This window comes from Castor canadensis, chromosome 13 (genome assembly GCF_047511655.1).
Source record: "Castor canadensis chromosome 13, mCasCan1.hap1v2, whole genome shotgun sequence".
Taxonomy (NCBI): Eukaryota; Metazoa; Chordata; class Mammalia; order Rodentia; family Castoridae; genus Castor; species Castor canadensis.
In genome coordinates, this window is record NC_133398.1 from 54,277,271 (window position 1) to 54,296,859 (window position 19,589).

Below are 19,589 nucleotides of genomic sequence, written 5' to 3' on the forward strand. Positions count from 1 at the left end.
CTTAGTGCAAACTGGTCCTTTAGAATAATTTACAAACATTCCAAAAGTTAATTTATTAGATAATATTTTATACAGATTCATCAACACAATTTATGCAGAAAAAAGGAATTAAAGGGTAAGTGTTATAGCTCACACCAATAATCCCAGCTACTCTGGGGAGGTGAAGATAGAGAGAATTGTGATTTGAAGCCAGCCCAGGCAAAAAGTTAGTGAGACCCCATCTCAACCAGTAGCTGGGTGTAGTGACACACACCTATCACTCAAGTTACACAGAAAGCATAAATAGGAGGTTTGGTCCAGGCAGGCCTGGGCAAAAATTTGAGACACTATTCCAAAAATAACTGAAGCAAAAAGGGCTGGGGGTATGCCTCAAGTGGTAGAGCTCCTGCCTAGCAAGTCTGAGGCCCTGAGTTCAAATCCCTATACCATCAAAAAAAAAAGAAAAGGAATTACAGTATTGTCTAATTAATAAACACTTTTTAAAAAGCCAATCAGAGACTGAGTTCTAAACTCTGCTAGCTTTTTTACTCCCAAAACTGAAACCCTGCTTGTCATTAAGCAGCAGCTCAGCACTGTTCAGGAAAGGCAGAGCAAGAATGGCTTTGTAGTTGAGCTTTTAGCATGCATTCTTTTGTGATCAAAGAAAACTCCCAGCAAACTTGAGATGGACTGGCAGTGTTTTTTTTTTTTTTTCTGTCTGAAATGTTTTATTTCTTAAAACAGTCTGACGCAAATAGACCAAAACATCAAGATGGATTAAAACTGGGGGATGTGTTCATAAAATTTTGTTAATATGAGCTGGACACCATGGTTTACACCTATAATCCCTGCCACTTGGGAGCAGAAATTGGGAGAATCACAGTTTGAAGCCAACCTGGGCAAAATGTTAGTGAGACCTCATCTGAACAAAACAAGCCACATATATGATCCCAGCTACTCAGGAGGTTTAGATAGGGGGATTGCAGTCCAAGGCTGGTTGCTCAGGGAGACTGTACCTGAAAAAAACTAAAGCAAAGAAGGGCTGGAGGTGTGGCTCAAGTAAGGGTGATATCCTGAATTCAAACCCTAGTACTGCCAAAACACCCTTCTTGCTGCTCTTTGTGGGATCCATGTGCGGTTCCATCTCAGCTTTCCACCACAAGGCTAACTTCGCCTCCCGCTCAACAGCCTCTGCTGGGACTGACCTTCACTATCTGGGTCCCTTGCCTTCCTCTTCCCAGGGACGCCTCAACTCCCAACGGTCGGACTGGCAGTGTTATCACCAGCAGGTACCAACATTTCTTGTAAGAAAACAGGGTTAACTGTCCCAAAAGCCTTGTGACTAAAGTTTTCGGATGGGACACAACTGTTTATCCGAAGAACATGAATTTAAGCCTAACCTTAAGACTTTTTTTTTTTTATCTGAAACCAAATTGTTGTCACAAATGTTCTCTTGGCCAGGCATGGTGATACATGCCTATAATCCCAACTAAGTGGGAGGATGAAGTAGGAGGATCACAAGTTTGAGGTCAGTTGGGCAACACAGCCAGACCCTGTCTCAAAAATAAAAAAAACTGAGGCTGTAGCTCACTAGTCTAACATGTGTGAAGCCATGGATTTACTCCCACAGAACCACAACTGTTCTGCAATCCAGCTCCTCCCCTTGAGTTATGGTATAAACATATGTCATAATGGGAACAAAAAATGTCATAAAATTAGCATCATTAGAATTAGCTTCCTTAGTACTAAACAGTTCATTTGCCCATGAAATCAATCCCGTTATCTCAAAACCACAGCTGTATTTTAAAATACTGCTACAATTTTTACTGTTCCTGAAATTAAACTCAGAATATATGCAAATACTCCAAACCAATTAAGTTTTATTTCATGAATATATACTTTTAGCCATGGTTAGAGCATGTATAGATTTTTTTTATGTGGCATCTAACTCAAAATTGTATTAGAATAAAAGCATATTATTAGAAACCAGCACAAAGAGATAATAAAGGAAAGAGCTTATTTATACAGACTTCTTTCCAAAGAGGGTTTTCAGACACTAAAAAAGAGAATTGAAGAGATGAGCCAACCACTCCAAGTCTAATCCTGATGTAAATGTGCCAGGTTGGGCTTTAATAACACTTTCCTTCATGGCCAAGAAATGCAGATACCTGGGCAAAGAAACTTATGTCCACCTCTGTCCTCCTCATGGGATGTGCCATCTAGGACTGATGTAAGGGGGAGGTTCCAGCTGAAGGCAAGCATGCAGGGATGTATGTGGTGACCCTCAGAGATCACCCAGTCCATGGAGTCCACATGACCAGATATGTTCAGTGCTCAAAAACTGAGAATGGGGTGAGAAGGCCAGAGGATGTAGGTCCAGAAGAAATTCATCAGCCAATGTGTGAAATAAAACATGATTCATTCACCATTCCCAACATTTACTTGTTTAAGTGATGTGTTTAGTAAATCATCTATGGGGTTCTTTCCTAATCAAGTCAGATCACTAAGCTGCAATGCAAAACAAATTTATCCTGAATTCACTTCTAATAATTCTGGCTATTTAGACTCAACCAACAAGATAGATAAAAACATACTGTGAAAGGAAAGTCATGTTATTGTGTGCTTTATGAGCATGGGTTTGGTTCATTCCTGTTATCACTTCCAGAGAGAGAGTCAGAGAATGTAGGAAAGCACCCAATATCGCTACTAGGGTTGGGTGGAGGGACAGGAAGGGGAAAGCCACCAGGGACTCTCCTTGTTGACATCCTTCTATATCTTATTTGAGAAAGGACATGCTAGTGACTGAGAAAGATCAAACAATGAAATGTGTCCTGCCCTGGTAGACAGTAACTTTAATATTTTCCCTTGCAGCTATTTACGCATAGACCCTGACTTGAAGCTTCACAGGTGTCCAAAGCATTTCCAGAAAGAGAAACATATGCCTTTCCGATTCCTCTTTGTCACCTCCCTATGCTAAGGGACTTTTCACAGAATAGCAGAGTTGAATCTGCAAACACCTACAGAAAGCTGAACCCTAGTTTTCTCTGGGACCTGTTCAACCTCACTGCAAAGTTCCTATCAGAACCTCCATGAGCAGCACGGCTCATTAGTCAACAATATAATGGGAAATGTCCACATGCTACCAGAAGCCAGTTGCTCTCCTTTTTTACTATTATATCATTTCCTCTACATGTTGTGATCTTCTAGTGCCCTTGCCGAAGGGCAGTACACTTTTGTCAGATAATAATGTACTCTTACTCCCTTCAGTTTACTGTTTCGTATTCACACTACCTACTGGTCAGTGCTACAGTCTACCTACAACTTTTTTTCATACGTTTGTCTAACATTGTCTTATTCCTCTTCTGAGATTCTTAGGCATGATATGTATATACATATATCATATAATATGCATACATATATTACATTCATCACTCTATTCATTCTGAGTTATATCTGTGCTTTCAGATTAGCCTTACTGACAGGCATGCTGGCTCAGGGACAGGGTCCTATAAATAAATCAAAGCCTCAGTTGTCCACCGGCAAGATTTATACCCACTGCTACATTTTCAATGACTGCTTATAAATTCATTAGATAAAGATTTGCTGGAACACAGGAAAACAGTCCCCTTCCCTCCAAGAATGCACTTATTTGGGGCAACACAACAGGAAACTATAACAGTGATGTGCTCTCATCGCATAGCAAAGAGATATTGTGAATGACACAGAATAAGAACACACAGGAAAGATGGTTAACTCCTCAGCAGTGCAGCAGGGGTCGGCAGGAAGCAGAAGAAACAGACCCAGAAGTATGAATCTTTCCAACTTGGCTTCTTCTGATTGGGGAGAGAATTCTCATTTGACAGCTTAGCCCTTCCCTCCCACAGCCTGCTCCTTGGCACGACACCTTCTAGAAGTTAGCTGCTAATTAGAGTCAGGGGTAAAGTCAAAGCTTAAAATGCAGAACGAAGAATGTCAGGTCTGCTACGTAAATAGCAGACTACTATGTAAATGCACAACTACTTTTCTCTGGGTTAAAAATATTTCTAGTTGTTTTTGTTGTTATACATCTGCTGCTGTCTCCCTACTGGAAGCCAGGTGATCACAATCCCTTTGCGTCAGCCACCTGTGACTATTCCCATGAATGTTCACCAAGAAAGCCACCCTCTTCTACGTAAAAAAGACTAACCTGATTCAACCACCATCAAATCTAATTGCTTTCACCTTGCAGACATCTGTCTAAAAGTGTCTAAGCAGTACATCATCTAAGCATGCAGGTGCTCTCTTCCCCCAGCCTATATGTCACTGTGTGGTAAGGGATAACTCTCTCAGGACTGTGTGCTCCCTAAGCATCCCAAAGCTGGGGAAAACCTGCACTTCTACTGCCACCCACTTGTGGTCAGACACTCTCTAGGGCTACATAGAAAATGGGAGCAGAGCTAACTCACACCTCCATGACATCTGTCAGAACATGGTGAGAACACTGTGGCTCTGTGGCTCAGTGCTGAGTATGGATGGGGAAGACAGGGAAGGCTTAAACAGAATGCAATTACTCAGAATTTCCCCTCCTTCCTTTTTTACCTTACCGGAAACATCTAAAGCCAAACAAGTTTTCCCATAGAGTCACACAAACCTTGCTTCAGAGAGGGTCTTAACTTCTCACTTAGAGAAAGGTTAAGTGGTTCTCAATCTGTCATAAATGAGAAATTTAATATGGAAACATACTTTACCAGCACAGCCTGATAATCTTCATAGTTAAAATATATTCTTATTTTTACTGTTTTTCACACCATCGGGTTCTACTGATCATCTTATGTGGATTTTTTATTACTTCTGTTCATTTACCTGTAATGAACTATCCTATAATAACTGATAATGAAAATTAATCAGATTTTCTTAGAGAACCCCGTTTCCCATAAGAGTAGTCTAATTGCAGGTAGACATCATAATCAAGGCAGGTATATGAGCCTACTTGTGGTTCTATAATACAATACCAGACTAATCTGTGAAGAACAGAAATTTCAGCCGGGAGCTGGTGGCTCACGTCTGTAATCCTAGCTACTCAGGAGGCAGAGATCAGGAGGATCGCAGTTCAAAGTCAACTCAGGCAAATAGTTTGAAAGACCCTGTCTCAAAAAAACCCTTTGCAAAAAATGACTGGTGGAGTAGCTCAAGATGTAGACCCTGAGTTCAAATCCCAGTACTACAAAAAACAAAACAAAAAAAAACTTTGAACTTTGGCTGCAAAGTTCAAAATCAAGGCACCAATGGCTGAGTTAGTCTGTGGAGAACCACTTCCCCAGGATGGAAGAGTACTGGCCAGGTAAAAGGCAGAAGGGCAAGTTCAATGAAGTCTTTAAGAGTCTTAATTGCACTCACAAAGGAAGGGACCCTCGAGATACATCACCCCTAAAAAGCTTCATCTCTTGACATTATAAAACACTGGCAAAAACTAAATTTAGGAGACACATGCAAAGCAGAGTAGCAGGTGATATCCCAGGGGAATTAAACATGAGCCCAGAGAAATTATGAGGCATCTGAGCACAAGGACTATCAGCAAGCAAGCAAGAAATTAACCATGTCAAGAAAATAACCATGTGTGGTAAACAGAAAACAAAGTATTATATGGCAAAAATAAGCCTGGTAGAACAGTATCAGAATAAAAGTAAATGCCAAAAGACAGACTTCAGATCAGATTTTTAAGAAATCATAATAGTCAACATTAAAGGTATGGAAAATATGTCAGAGAAGCATAAAAGGGAAGAAAACCAGTGCAGTACCTTTACTATCAGACAGAACAGAATTTAAAACTGACAACAAAATTAAAAGAGGGTATTTACTTCCAAATAGAAATGTTGGAGAACAGAAATACAACAATCAAGGTATATGTGGTACCTAAAAATGTACCACAGAAAACAAATTAAAAAATAAATAACAGATGTAGTAGGATAAATAGATAAATCCACTATTTTTGTTGGATAATTTAATATGTTCTTCCCTAGAAACTGATGGAATATTTAAATAAGTGTTTATTAAATTGGATATAATATCTCAGAAATGAATGTCAATATGCATTCGCTAACATTAATTATAATTAATAATAAACTCCCAAGTGGTGTTCTGAAAAGGTTAATAATTAAGAATAGCCTCAGTTTATTAATGAATTAACAGTGATGTACGACATCTCTTGCTTCCTTAGAACTTTTGGAACACTTTTTTTTCTTCTTTAGCACTCAGGGAATATCCACAGAACTTAATCATTCATGTACAACCTAAATGGAAGCCTCAAAAAAAGTATTCAAAAATCAGATTATCCTCTTATTTCAATATAGTAAAGTAGAAAAACAATAAAAGGATGGCCAGAAGAGATTACACATAGCATGTTTTACATATACCTATAAAAACAACAATAACAATAATTTAATGATGAAATCATAAGGAAACTGCAAAATCCTTACAGCATAATGAGAAGGGAAGAACTCAGACAAAAATTTGTGGGATGCACCTAAAACAGTAATAGTGTTAATTCTGAGTTTTAAATACATTTCATAGAAAATAATAAAGATTAGAGAGAGAAGCCAGCAACTTAACTAAATACATTAAAAAAGACAAAACCAAAAGAATAAAAGCCAGAAATGGGAAAGCAGGGAATAAAATGCAAGAAGAAATCAATGAACTAGAGAAAGACTAGAGTTGGTTAATGGACTAGAGTTGATTAATAAACTACCAAGTGGTGTTCTGGACAGGCTAATAATTAAGAATAGCCTCAGGCAAGACTTACTAGCAGGGTGGAGGAGGAGGAGGACAAATAACAAAGATTTGGCCAAGATCTCTGCCTCATACCATAAGCAAAAACAAACTCTAAATAAATGGAATAAAAACACAGGAAAAAATAGTGGGGCATGGTGGTCCAGCCTGTAATTTGAGCATTCAGGAAACTGAGGCAGGAGGCTCACAGTCTCATGCTAGCCTTGGCTATATAGCAAGACACAGTCTAAAAAAAAGTGAAAGAAAAAAAGAAAAACAACTTAGAAGCATTTAAATGTTCAATTCTAGAAATACAGCAACAATGTCTTTAAAGTGCTGAAAGGAAGGAAATACCGTTCTAGAATTCTTTACCCAGCAATAAATATCTTTCAAAACAACAGCAAAATCAAAATTTCTTTAGGTAGCCAAAAACTAAAAGACTTCATTACCCACAGACTGCTACATGTAGTACAGCAAAGAGATACAGCTAATAAGGCAGTGGAGAACTAGTGAGAGAGTTCTATATAGTTACCAGGTCTATAACCAATATACATGAAATCAATAGAATTTTTCTGTACTGTAATAAACAATTAAAAAATAGGAAAACCTGACAATAATTTTAAGAGCAACAAAGACAGTATTTCTAGCAATTAACCTAACAAAGACTGCATGCACAAGATTCTCAAGGAGAAAATGTTAAAATTTTAAAGGACATTTTAAAATCCCTGAATGAGTGGAAAGAGATGTTTATAGACAGAATGAGTTAACTTTTTAAAAATGTCAACATTCTCTAAAATTAATTCATAACTTCAGAGCATTTCCTATTACATTCCATTAGAAATTTGAGGGAGCTTGAAAATTAATGTTAAAAATATACATAGAGGAGGACTGGGGTATGGCTCAAGTGGCAGAGCTCTTCCCTAGCAAGTATGAGGTCCTGAGTTCAAACCCAAGTGCCACCAAAAAAAAAAAAAAAAAATATATATATATATATATATATACACACACACACACATATACGGAAAAGGCAAATTAAGTACTTAGATATTATTTGAGAAAAATAAAGCAAAATCCAGATGGAGCTTATTCCTGCCAGATATTAAAATTAGGTCACAGTAATCAAGAACCATAAAAAAGGGATGAAAAAAGATTCAAGAAGCAAAGTCAAGACATACAATACTTACTCTACCTATCTTTTTCTCATACACACAACATATACACATACATACACAAAACACACAGAAAGGAGGAGAATCAAAGAAAAGGTCTAGTCAGTAATAGGTTTCAGAATTCAGGCCTGGGGAAATATTTAGGGTTCTACAATTAGGACATCAGGGTGACCAAGGAAGGGAAGGAAACCATGTATTCCATAAAACAACAGAAACCACTAATGTGAAAGAGAAATGACTTATAAAACAGACAAGAATCATGGCAGTCTTACATATTCCCAAGTAGGACAGTGGTAATAATGTATTCAGGGCTGTGCTAATTCATGTCATCATTCAGCTATGATTTTACAAGTATAGTCTCTGATTTTTGGGCCATGAAAACATCACATCAAATGGATATCACCTTATACTCTATAACCAACCTATAAGAGTAACATAATTATCAAGGTTTAAGGAACACAGGCTATACTTTGTGGGTTTGTGTGTGTGCTTCTAATTGTTATAATGTCGCATATTTCCTATTTAAGTAAATTCCTAGCAGTAATCACATTTTATTTCTTTTATATCAATGCACAACATATGTAATATTTTATTCCAGAACTTAGTTGTGAATCTTAACTGTTGATTTTAGTTAAAATTCTAATCAGAGACAGTATGACACCAACTTTACTATGTCCAGGGAAGATGTCCTTGTCAGTGTGTTACACATGTGTGGGACATGAAGTAAGAACTGGTGAATTCATATGGTTTTCTTTTGATTAATGTAAAGTATGAGTCATTCTAAATTTCTTTTCTAGATAGAACATCTGGTCATATTAAATACCATTTTGGTACAAACCTGTCAAAACTGTTCACTGTGATTTTTCTTCCTCATTTCTCTGTTTCAACAGATGTATAACAAATTGGTTTGAAATATTTGTCTGTCCAAAATTTGGGTTCAGCAAGAAAAAAGTATTTAGATTTCTCTGAGAAGAATAATATTACACATTTTCACTGAGAATATAAAAAGCATTATTTTCCTCATGCTGGAATTGATGCCTTTATATATGCTTCTATCAAAAGAAAAAAATTGTGTTACCTCATCTGAGTTAAGTCTAATAGAGCAAACTCACTTGGGTAAGTTAAATACCACATAATAAATTTACTTTTCATTTGACATAGAAAAGATGAGTTTTGTGGCATTTCCCACTGCCCTTACCTTTATCATGCAGTTATTATTTTTTCATTTAAATCATATTGAAACAGAAACCTTTAAATCAAATCAGAATGCAATATTTGTGAAGTAAATAAAGTGAGTTTAATGCAAAACACTGGCTGTAATAGTGCCTTCAAAAATGTATACCACACAATCTTATTGTGAATGTCTGAGTTAAGAGAAAATGGCATAAAAGCTAACACCAACATATTACTTTCTTTCATACACACAACACAACACAACACACACATACACACACAATCACACAGGAAGCACAATTATTCTCAGAATGAAACAAAATCCTTGATGCAGCCGCGCTCTTTGTATCTAAATTTCATTGTAGAATTTTGGGGAAAAACTGACTGATGTGATGAATATAGTCTACAGCACTTTGCTTCTGGGTTGTCAGATTCAATGTATCCTGTCAGCTCTTTCCAAAAATTGTTTTCAACTTGTTTGATCTGGAGGAATCAAACATTATCACAGGAAAATGTTGAAATTTTCAGATTTATAAAAAGACAGACTTGAGATAAGATTTTGAGATCCATCAAAACAAAAATTTAGAATTCTAAGAAGCTATTTGAAAGAAGCCAATGACTCATTTTCTAAGCAGCTTTTCTTCTATCAAGGCACTATCTCAGTACATTTCAGGAAATGGATGTGTGAAATAATCATGGCAATAAGAGATTACCAAGGAACCCCCTTCTCAAGTGTCTAAAGAATTAACTTCCCAGCATTAAAAAGTAAAAACTATAAGATTTGCTTGTTTTGTAGTGCTAGGAACTGAACCCAGGGCCTTGCACACACATGCTAGGCAAGCACTGTGCCACTGACTTGTACCCCTGGCCCCAACGCTGTATCTTCAAGCATGTTAAAAATCAGCAAACTGGCTTTCCAAAAGGAGAACAAAGCCAAACTTCTTTGCATGGCATTCAAGACATGTGAAGATGTGGCCCAAAGATACTTTCCAAGCCAGCTTCCTGCTCTTCCTATCTCTCCTAACGTAGCTAAACTGATGACATAGTACACAACCCCACCTCAGTGCCCTTGAGCACAAATTTGCTTAATTTTAATCATGTTCTTTTCCCCAAGGACCAATCTCTATATAAAAATTTCTATCAACCTTCAAGAGTCCTCTTTGTGTCTGAGTGCTCATGTGCCACACTGGGCTAAATGTTTTATATGCATTATTTAATCCTTACAATCCATTCCTGTTTTAGTCAGTTTCCTGCTGCTGTGACAAATACCTGAAAGAAACTATTTAAAAGGAGGAAAGATTTACTTCAGTTCGCAGAGGTTTCAGTCATGGTCCTCTGACTCCACTGTTTCTGGGCCTGTGGTGAAACAGAGCATCACAGCAGAAGGGCGTGTTGGTACAGGGCTTCTCACCTCATGATGCCCAGAAAGCAGAAAAGAGTAACAGGAAAGGGCCAGAGTCAACATATACCCTTAAACAGCACACCCCAGAAACCCACTTCCTCTAACTAGGTCCCATATTCCACAGTTTCACCATCCCCCACTAGTCTACTCAAATTATGAATTCATGACTGAATTAAACCAGTGGTTAGGTTAGTACTAATTATCTAATAATCTTTGGAAAAGTTCATGTGCACACACACACCCATTAGTCAAGATGTGCTTTACTAACACCTTAGGCATCTCTCAATCCTCTCAAGTTGACAATCAAGATTAACCAGCAAACTCCACAAGGGCAGCCATATCAATTACTGTTAAGTACTTCCTATTCAGTACTAAGTTTTTTACAAGATTGGACATTAACTATGACAGTTTAAAAGAACAGCTGGGTCCAAATTTGAATCTCAGCTCTACCACATGCATCTTCCCAAATCAGCAATTTCCTCACGTGTGAAATTTTGTGTGTGTTCATGCACCTACGTGTGTGTGCTGCTGTATCTGACAAGGCCTCTCTCATACAACACGCAATGCCATAGCATTAAATGAAACCATCGCAGAGAGCACTTAGCCCAGCGTCTGGCATATACCGTGAAATTGCTGGGTGTTAGCTCTTAGTCTTTTCTCACTGGCAGAGTGTTTTGTATCTTGGAGAGACAAAAATATATCAGTGATTAGAAAATAGCTCATCCTCTTTAAAATAAGTTTCTTTTACCAGTCAACTTAAAGATGCAGTTTGTGTTCTGTTGACTTCAGGTCATTAGAAAACAAGAATCTGAATCCAAAACACACGTGAATTGATTTGATTGATCACTTTGCCCCTTTCCTGCTGCCACAGGCAAACACAGGGAAGGAGGAGGGAGGAGATGGTAATTGAGTTTAATGTCACAGGGGCTGGTAAAGCTATTTGCTTAAAACACTACTGGGAGTTAAGAGGCTAAAAGGTAATACTGGTAATTTTATGAATTACCAATTCATAAAATTGGAAAGTTGATAAAATAATCAGCAGCCACCGTACAAAAAGGACTCCTTCATAAAAGCTTAATACCTCACCTGGGTAAAAACCAAAAACAGTTTTCAACATTCTTATAAAATGACTCTATGATCATACATCTAAATATAATTCCAGGATTTTACTTAAAATTTATGCCTAAATTCAGATGACCTCTAAAGGGAAGCTTTTCAGTATTTACAGTCTTCTGAGGAAATAAAATTTAAAAGTAAAAATTCTATGCTATTAACTATTCTGATACCTTAAACATACTAAAAGAAAAAAATACTCCAAGTAAGCCTAAATGACACGTTGAAAGTGACTGGAATATTTGTATCCCATAGCTTCCACATTAAGGACACCGCAATAGCAAGAGAATGAATAAATAAAATAGCTTCAGTAATAAACTTTGAAAATAAACATTTCTTCCTTGTCCTAGGCTCTGGACAAACCCTAAGAAGTGTTATGGGAAGCTCAGAAAAGTCAGCAGCCTCATGAGTACCATGCACTGTGCACAGCACAGTTGCACCTGACATAGGTCAGTCAAGTCACCTGCACAACAGCCTGCAAGACAGGGATGGATGGGCCTACTGCACAGAGGAGATGTCCAGTTGACAGAGGTTCTTTTAAATAAATGCAAATGCCAATTTTCTTTAATATTATGTAGTACAAACTTTCTGGTTCAAAACAGAAAATATATCCCAAAGACCTGTCCAGTTTTTTAATAGTAAGTGTAAATCACTCCCTTGGAAAAGGAAATAAAGAGCTTGCCAACTTGACAAATATGACTTCAAAAGAAAATAGGGAAAAAGTAGCCTCTTTCCAAATCTCTAGTCATGAGCATGGCTCAAGTGTACAGTGCCTGCCTAGCAGCAAGTGCAAGGCTGAGTTCAAACGCCCCAGAACCACCACCAGAAAGAAAAAAAAAAAAACCTACAGATTACAGAATGCTTCATTAGTAGAAGTAAATAAGATAAGCTGATAGAGGCTATATACATTTTTAATGTTTCACTTTATTGAAGTACAATTTATAATTTCACAAACTAATTATAATGAAAATAATTAGTTATCAAATTCACTCATTTTAATTGTACAGTTTGATATATTTCTATTATTGCATGCACTCATAACCTCTACCACCTTCAGGATATCACAATCCATCAACCTGAAAAGTTCCCTGATATTCCTATGTAGCTGACACTGTCAACCAACTCCAGCCCAGGCAATGACCCATCTGTTTCCTATCACTAGAACTATCAACCTTCATATGATGACTCAGACAATATTTAGTCTTTTGGGTTTGACTTCTATCCTTCAGCATAACCAAAATTCAACATGTATTTTCATGCCTTGGTATTTTGTTCTTTTAATGGTTGATTACTATTCCACAGTACAGATATACCATAATTAGGCTATATGCAGTTGAGACTACTGTAAATAACACTGCTGTGAACATTCACAGAAAACTCAAAATGGGCAGTCCAAAGAGTTGGACTGCTGAGTTATATGCATTTATGTTTCCAACTATCTTCCAACTTGCATTTCCACTGGCAATGTATAAGGGTTGCAGATGCTTGACAGCCTCACCAACACTTCATACAGTTAGTCTTTAATTTTAACTCTCGTCCCTCTAATAGATATAGGAGTATCTCCTAAATGGCTTTAATACACATTTCCCTGACAACTAGTAACAATTAAGCATCTTTTCATGAACTGGTTGATCATTTACATAGCTTCTCTTATTACATGCTTATTCAAATCTTTTGCCCTTATTTTAATTGGGTTGTCTGTTTAAGAATTCTTTTGTATTCTGAACATGACTCTTTTATTTTACATACCATTCTTTTTGCACAATTCTTTAAAGAAATTGTTCCCTAATCAAATGACACAGAGAAAAGAGCATTGCTTTTATTTTGTTAGAATTCATAATTCATACATTCCTTTGAACATACCTTTACAGAACACCTGTTAAATAAACTACATGTGGCTAGTAACCTCTCCTGCCAAAAGTCACTTCCTACCCAGTGTTTTAAAGCACCGAGGGATGTTGTATGAAAGGAGAGAAGGTTAGCACTCCCCTTGACAAGGATGGAAGAGGCCCTCCGGGCTGACAATGTGCATACATTTAAGACAATGCCACCTACTTTGTGATGGCACAAAATGATCTGACCATCATTTTGGGTGCTTCAGTGGCAAAATCAGTTAGTGCAAGGTACTTATATAGCAGTATAAAGCACAACAGAGCTTAATAACTGGTAGATCAGCCTCATTTTTATACATGGACTAAGAACAAGGGAAGGAAACCTTTTAAAAAATCACGTGTCAGCCCATAGTTATCTCAAATAATCATCATTAAAAAAACAAAACAAAACAAAACCCTAGGAGGTAGATACTATCACTACTTCTGATTTAGCCTAGGGGTTAAGAAACGTGGACTCAGGAGCCCTGCTCAAATCTCATCTCTACCATTTCCTAGCAAAGTGACTTTGGAGCCACTTAACCTCTCTAAGTCTCCATTTCCTCATTAGTAACACAGAAAAATATTAATACCCATATCAAAGGAGGTGGTTATAAAATATTAATGACATACCATGTGCAAAGCATTAGGATATATGTCATATAGTAAAGCAATTGTCAGCTTTCACATTTGTTTTATAGACAGATATAATGGATGACAGACATAAACTTACCTGTCTGAGGGCAAAGCCGTCAATGGCTCTCAGACAGACAGATTCAGACCAACAGTATCTATCTTACCTGGAAACTTGTTAGAAATAAAACTTCTCAGACTGATTTGAATCAGAAACCCTGGGGGTAGGCCAGCAATGTAGTTCTGACAAACCCCCAGTGGTCCAATGTCCATTAAAGTCTAAGACAGAGATATGAATATCCTTAGTCTAGAGGTATGAGCCCATAGGATGTTGGAGAGGGGTGGCAAGTAAGGCAACTATACAGGGAGAGCATGGTACCATGGCTGCAAGGAGGTCCACCAACCTGCTGTTAGTTTGAAGGGAAGGGTAACCACACTGGGGGCTGGGGGCTGAGACTGATCCCACAAGACAAAGAGGCCCTTGCTCTGCAGGTCTCCCGGACCACAAAGAGGAGGGATGTGGTAGGTTGAAGAGGGTCTTATCTTCACGTCTTGGCTTACTGTTATTTCTCAAAGGAATAGTCTCTCACCATTATATCCAAAAGTTTTCTATCATCTTCCAACTCTTCTCCACTTCATCACTTGGTTTTCTGCATGACATTTTTCAGTGCATACTATGCTTTCATTTACTTGTTGATTTTTTTTTTAACAGGTTTTAGGACAGGAATTTTATGTATCTTGTTCATTTACATACATAGCTCTCAGTTCAGGACATGGAATGCAAACGAAACCCAATACATATTTGTATAAAGGATAAATAAACAAATGAGCATCCAATAGCACAAGAACTTTATTTTTATTGTTGAATAGAGCAATAATTTATTTAAAGAAAAGGTTCTAAATGTATTAAAATTAAAAAGTATTTATCATAGTTATAATGTTGGTAATCAATTACTAAATGCATGTGATATGGAGACAGGTTTACTATCAGGGAAAGATACCCTTTTTCTTTTATTTTTTTTGCGTTACAATCTTTGTGTACTACTTTTTTTTTAATTCATTTATTCTCCCTTTTCTCCAATTTTGTCTTCAACAAGAAGACATAATCAATAATAAGAAAGACAAAGCATTTTATCTAGTTGAGATAAGGATAGCTATACAGAGAGATTCCTAACATTGCTTCCATGCACAAGTGTGTTACAACCCAAGTTCATTCATCTCTACCTAGCCTTTTCACTAGTTCCTGATCCCCTTCCCACATTGACCTCTGTCACTTTAAAGTTTCTGTATTAGCTCCTCTGCAGTGGGGACATCAGACACTTTCATGTTTTGGGTTTCCTACTTATCCCCATACCTCCCTTATGTGCTCTCCCCTTGTCATGTGACCCAAGTGCAACAACATTGCTTTACTTGCCCTAGATCTAAAGTCCACATATGAGGGAGAACATATGATTATTGGTCTTCTGAGCCTGGCTAACCTTGCTCAGAATGATGTTCTCCAGTTCCATCCATTTACTTGAGAATGATAAGATTTCATTCTTCTTCATGGCTGAGTAAAACTCCATTGTGTATAAATACCACATTTTCTTAATCCATTCGTCAGTGGTGGGGCATCTTGGCTGTTTCCATAACTTGGCCATTGTGAATAGTGCTGCAATAAACATGGGTGTGCAGGTGCCTCTGGAGTAACCTGTGTCACATTCCTTTGGGTATACCCCCAGGAGTGGGATTGCTGGATCATATGGGAGATCTCTGTTTAGATTTGTAAGAAGCTTCCATATTTTTTTCCAGAGTGCTTACACTTGTTTGCATTCCCACCAGCAGTGTACGAGGGTTCCTTTTTCCCCACGTCCTCGCCAACACCTGTTGGTGGTGGTGTTTTTGATGATGACTATTGTAACAGGGGTGAGGTGGAATCTTAGTGTGGTTTTGATTTGCATTTCCTTTATAGCCAAAGATGGTGAGCATTTTTTCATGTGTTTTTTGGCCATTTGAATTTCTTCTTTTGAGAAAGTTCTGTTTAGTTCAGTTGCCCATTTATTTATTGGTTCACTGATTTTGGGAGAATTTAGTTTTTAAAGTTCCCTGTATATTCTGGTTATCAGTCCTTTGTCAGATGTATAGTTGGCAAATATTTTCTCCCACTCTGTGGGAGCACAGAACTTTTTAGATACTGCCTTGGAAAATGTACTAGGAAATGAAGAACTTCTAAGGCCCTTACTAGGACATCCTGAAAAACATCAGTCCTATGAAATTAACATTTTGGAATCAAAAGAGAAACTTGATGGAGGATTATAAACAAAGTATTGGCTCCAGTTTATTAGTAATAATGACTGAGGTTGTTTTGAACATGTGAACACCAACTTCCAAGGTCATTATCACACTTTAATTAAAGAAGGAAAGGCTCAGAAATGACAAGACACTTATCTAAAGGCACAAAGCTGGTCAGCAAATACAGGACTCAAATCACACTTGTGTGTCCAAAGGGAATGTTATTTCCACTGTTTTCTCATACAGTATGCAGTTCTTTTGCAGGAATTTATTCATTCAACAATGATGCCACAGAAGCTCCTAGCTTTTCTAGCTTTGGGAGTTCCCTATTGAGTGAAAAACCCACATCCACAGGTGACAAACGGCAGAACGAATGCTCCAAGAGAATTATGACCAGAGGTTCATCAGATTTCAGAAGAGGTCTGAGTTCCAAAGCAACCATTATGGAAGACTGGGAACTTGAGAACAATCTGCTTGGGCCTGAACTTAATGTGTACATCCAAGCCATTCTCCATCTACCAGCAACGCTTGCTAAAGTAGTAATTGTCACTCATAAAGTGGATAAAGATGTGATATGGTCTAAACTGTTGTGCTGAACTATGACATAACCTGAAATAACCAGTAAGTGTTTATTCTCAAGTCTAAAAGCAATCAACCCAAAATGCTCCAATGTACTCTAAGCTCCACCCAACAGCTTTAGCTCTTCTCAGAAAGAAATCTACTGCAGAAGAGACCATTTTAGCAACAAAAACTCCATTAACTAAGTTCACCTTTCTAACTCTTCTCCCTTCCAGGTAATCAATGGATTAGAGCAGGTATTCTACTACAAGAAAAATTTTAAAAAATAGTTGGCATAAGAGATAGCATAGATAAATGGGACCTCATAAAGCTAAAAAGCTTCTGTTCATCAAAAGAAATGGTCTCTAAACTGAAGAGAACACCCACAGAGTGGGAGAAAATATTTGCCAACTATACATCAGACAAAGGACTGATAACCAGAATATAGGGAACTTAAAAAACTAAATTCTCCCAAAACTAATGAAACAATAAAGAAATAGGCAAGTGAACTAAACAGAACTTTCTCAAAAGAAGAAATTCAAATGGCCAAAAAACACATGAAAAAATGCTCACCATCTCTAGCAATAAAGGAAATGCAAATTAAAACCACACTAAGATTCCACCTCACCCCTGTTAGAATAGCCATCATCAGCAACACCACCACCAACAGGTGTTGGTGAGGATGCGGGAAAAAGTAACCTTCTTACACTGTTGGTGGGAATGTAAACTAGTACAACCACTCTAGAAAAAAATTTGGAGGCTACTTAAAAAGCTAGACATTGATCTACCATTTGATCCAGCAATACCACTCTTGGGGATATACCCAAAAGACTGTGACACAGGTTACTCCAGAGGCACCTGCACACCCATGTTTATTGCGGCACTATTCACAATAGCCAAGTTATGGAAATAGCCAAGATGCCCCACCACTGACGAATGGATTAAGAAAATGTGGTATCTATACACAATGGAATTTTATGCAGCCATGAAGAAGAACGAAATGTTATCATTCGCTGGTAAATGGATGGAATTGGAGAACACCATTCTCAGTGAGGTTAGCCTGGCCCAAAAGACCAAAAATCATATGTTCTCCCTCATATGTGGACATTAGATCAAGGGCAAACACAACAAGGGGATTGGACTATGAGCACATGATAAAAGCGAGAGCACACAAGGGAGGGGTGAGGATAGGTAAGACACCTAAAAAACTAGCTAGCATTTGTTGCCCTTAACGCAGAGAAACTAAAGCAGATACCTTAAAGCAACTGAGGCCAATAGGAAAAGGGGAACAGGTACCAGAGAAAAGGTTAGATCAAAAAGAATTAACCTAGAAGGTAACACACACGCACAGGAAATCAATGTGAGTCAATGCCCTGTATAGCTATCCTTATCTCAACCAGCAAAACCCTTGTCCCTTCCTGTTATTGCTTATACTCTCTCTACAACAAAATTAGAAATAAGGGCAAAATAGTTTCTGCTGGGTATTGAGGGTCGGGGGAGAGGGAGGGGGTGGAGTGGGTGGTAAGGGAGGGGGTGGGGGCAGGGGGGAGAAATGAACCAAGCCTTGTATGCACATATGAATAATAAAAGAAAAAGGAAAAAAAATAGTTGGCAGTAATAAGACATTTACACACATGAGAGGACCAAAGACCTCCATTCTGTTATAGTGTCCAACACACAAGAATAAGTATTGTAAAATTAAAACCATAAAGAAAACCACCCAGGAAAAGCAGGGCAAGCAACTGTTACAACAATGAGTTGAGACAAGTGCCCTTAACTTTGGTTTTTTCTCTAAAACACTGTTAAGGATAAGGCAACTAGCACCAATTCAGCAGATGCAGAAAAACTACTTGAATTATATGTCTACTTTAAGTTATTTCCTAGTATAGGTTAAATATGTGGTTTAATATAGGATAAGAGTTATTAACTCTACAGCTAGTAAGCTTGCACAATGGAAAAAGTAATCTTCCTGGACCCAAAGAAAATGATATCTAATTTCCTTTAACATTATCAAAATAGCTAAACTGTTGGAAGGTGTACTATGGTATGAGGCTAGCAGTAAAGAAAGTCATTTTGCAGAGTTTGATCAGCACAGAAAATGGAACAGTGGATTAGATTTACCTAATAAATGGCACCTGCGCTGAACACTGGATATGTTTCCTCACACAGTAGTTTAGCTGACAGGACAATATTATATTGTTTGTAAAGATGAGTGTTTGGATGTGGGATAAAATACTGGGAACTTCAGACAGGTCAAGCAGGTTGTTCCTGACACGGACTACCCAAGCAGTATTGAAAATTCTCATGCTGCCCACAGTGACAAGAGCTGTGCAAAAATCTAGAAATGTTGCAATAAAATGCTGCTTAGGTTTGTCAACTGAAGCATGTCTTGTGTTAGATACTTCTTTTTTAAGGTACTAATGTTTTTTAAAACACCATCATTGATTTTCTATACATAAGCATTTGCTTGCATATACATGCACACACACAGAAACCCCCAATTTAACCCAATTGATAGTCTATGAAAAGCACAAGAAGATAAGTGGCATGATAACCAAACCTTGTGCCAAGGAAGCAAACCTTCCAAGTTGCCATGCTGGCCTGCCTTGGCAAATTATGTGTCCACAGTTTAGTCACTGCATTCATGACCTTTTGGTTACTTGCTGCCATTACCTGGCT

The 19,589-nt window shown here is 37.7% G+C and overlaps 1 protein-coding gene and 1 non-coding gene across 2 annotated transcripts in view; one reads left to right on the plus strand and one right to left on the minus strand.

Annotated features, from left to right (window-relative positions):
- The window catches only part of Sh3gl2 (SH3 domain containing GRB2 like 2, endophilin A1), a 202,562-nt gene that overhangs the window by 138,727 nt on the left and 44,246 nt on the right, over positions 1–19,589 (minus strand). The gene's annotated exons all lie outside the window — the stretch shown is intronic.
- LOC141416035 (U6atac minor spliceosomal RNA) lies at positions 13,536–13,660 on the plus strand. Its single transcript, XR_012440961.1, has one exon. It is a non-coding gene; the product is annotated as a U6atac minor spliceosomal RNA (small nuclear RNA).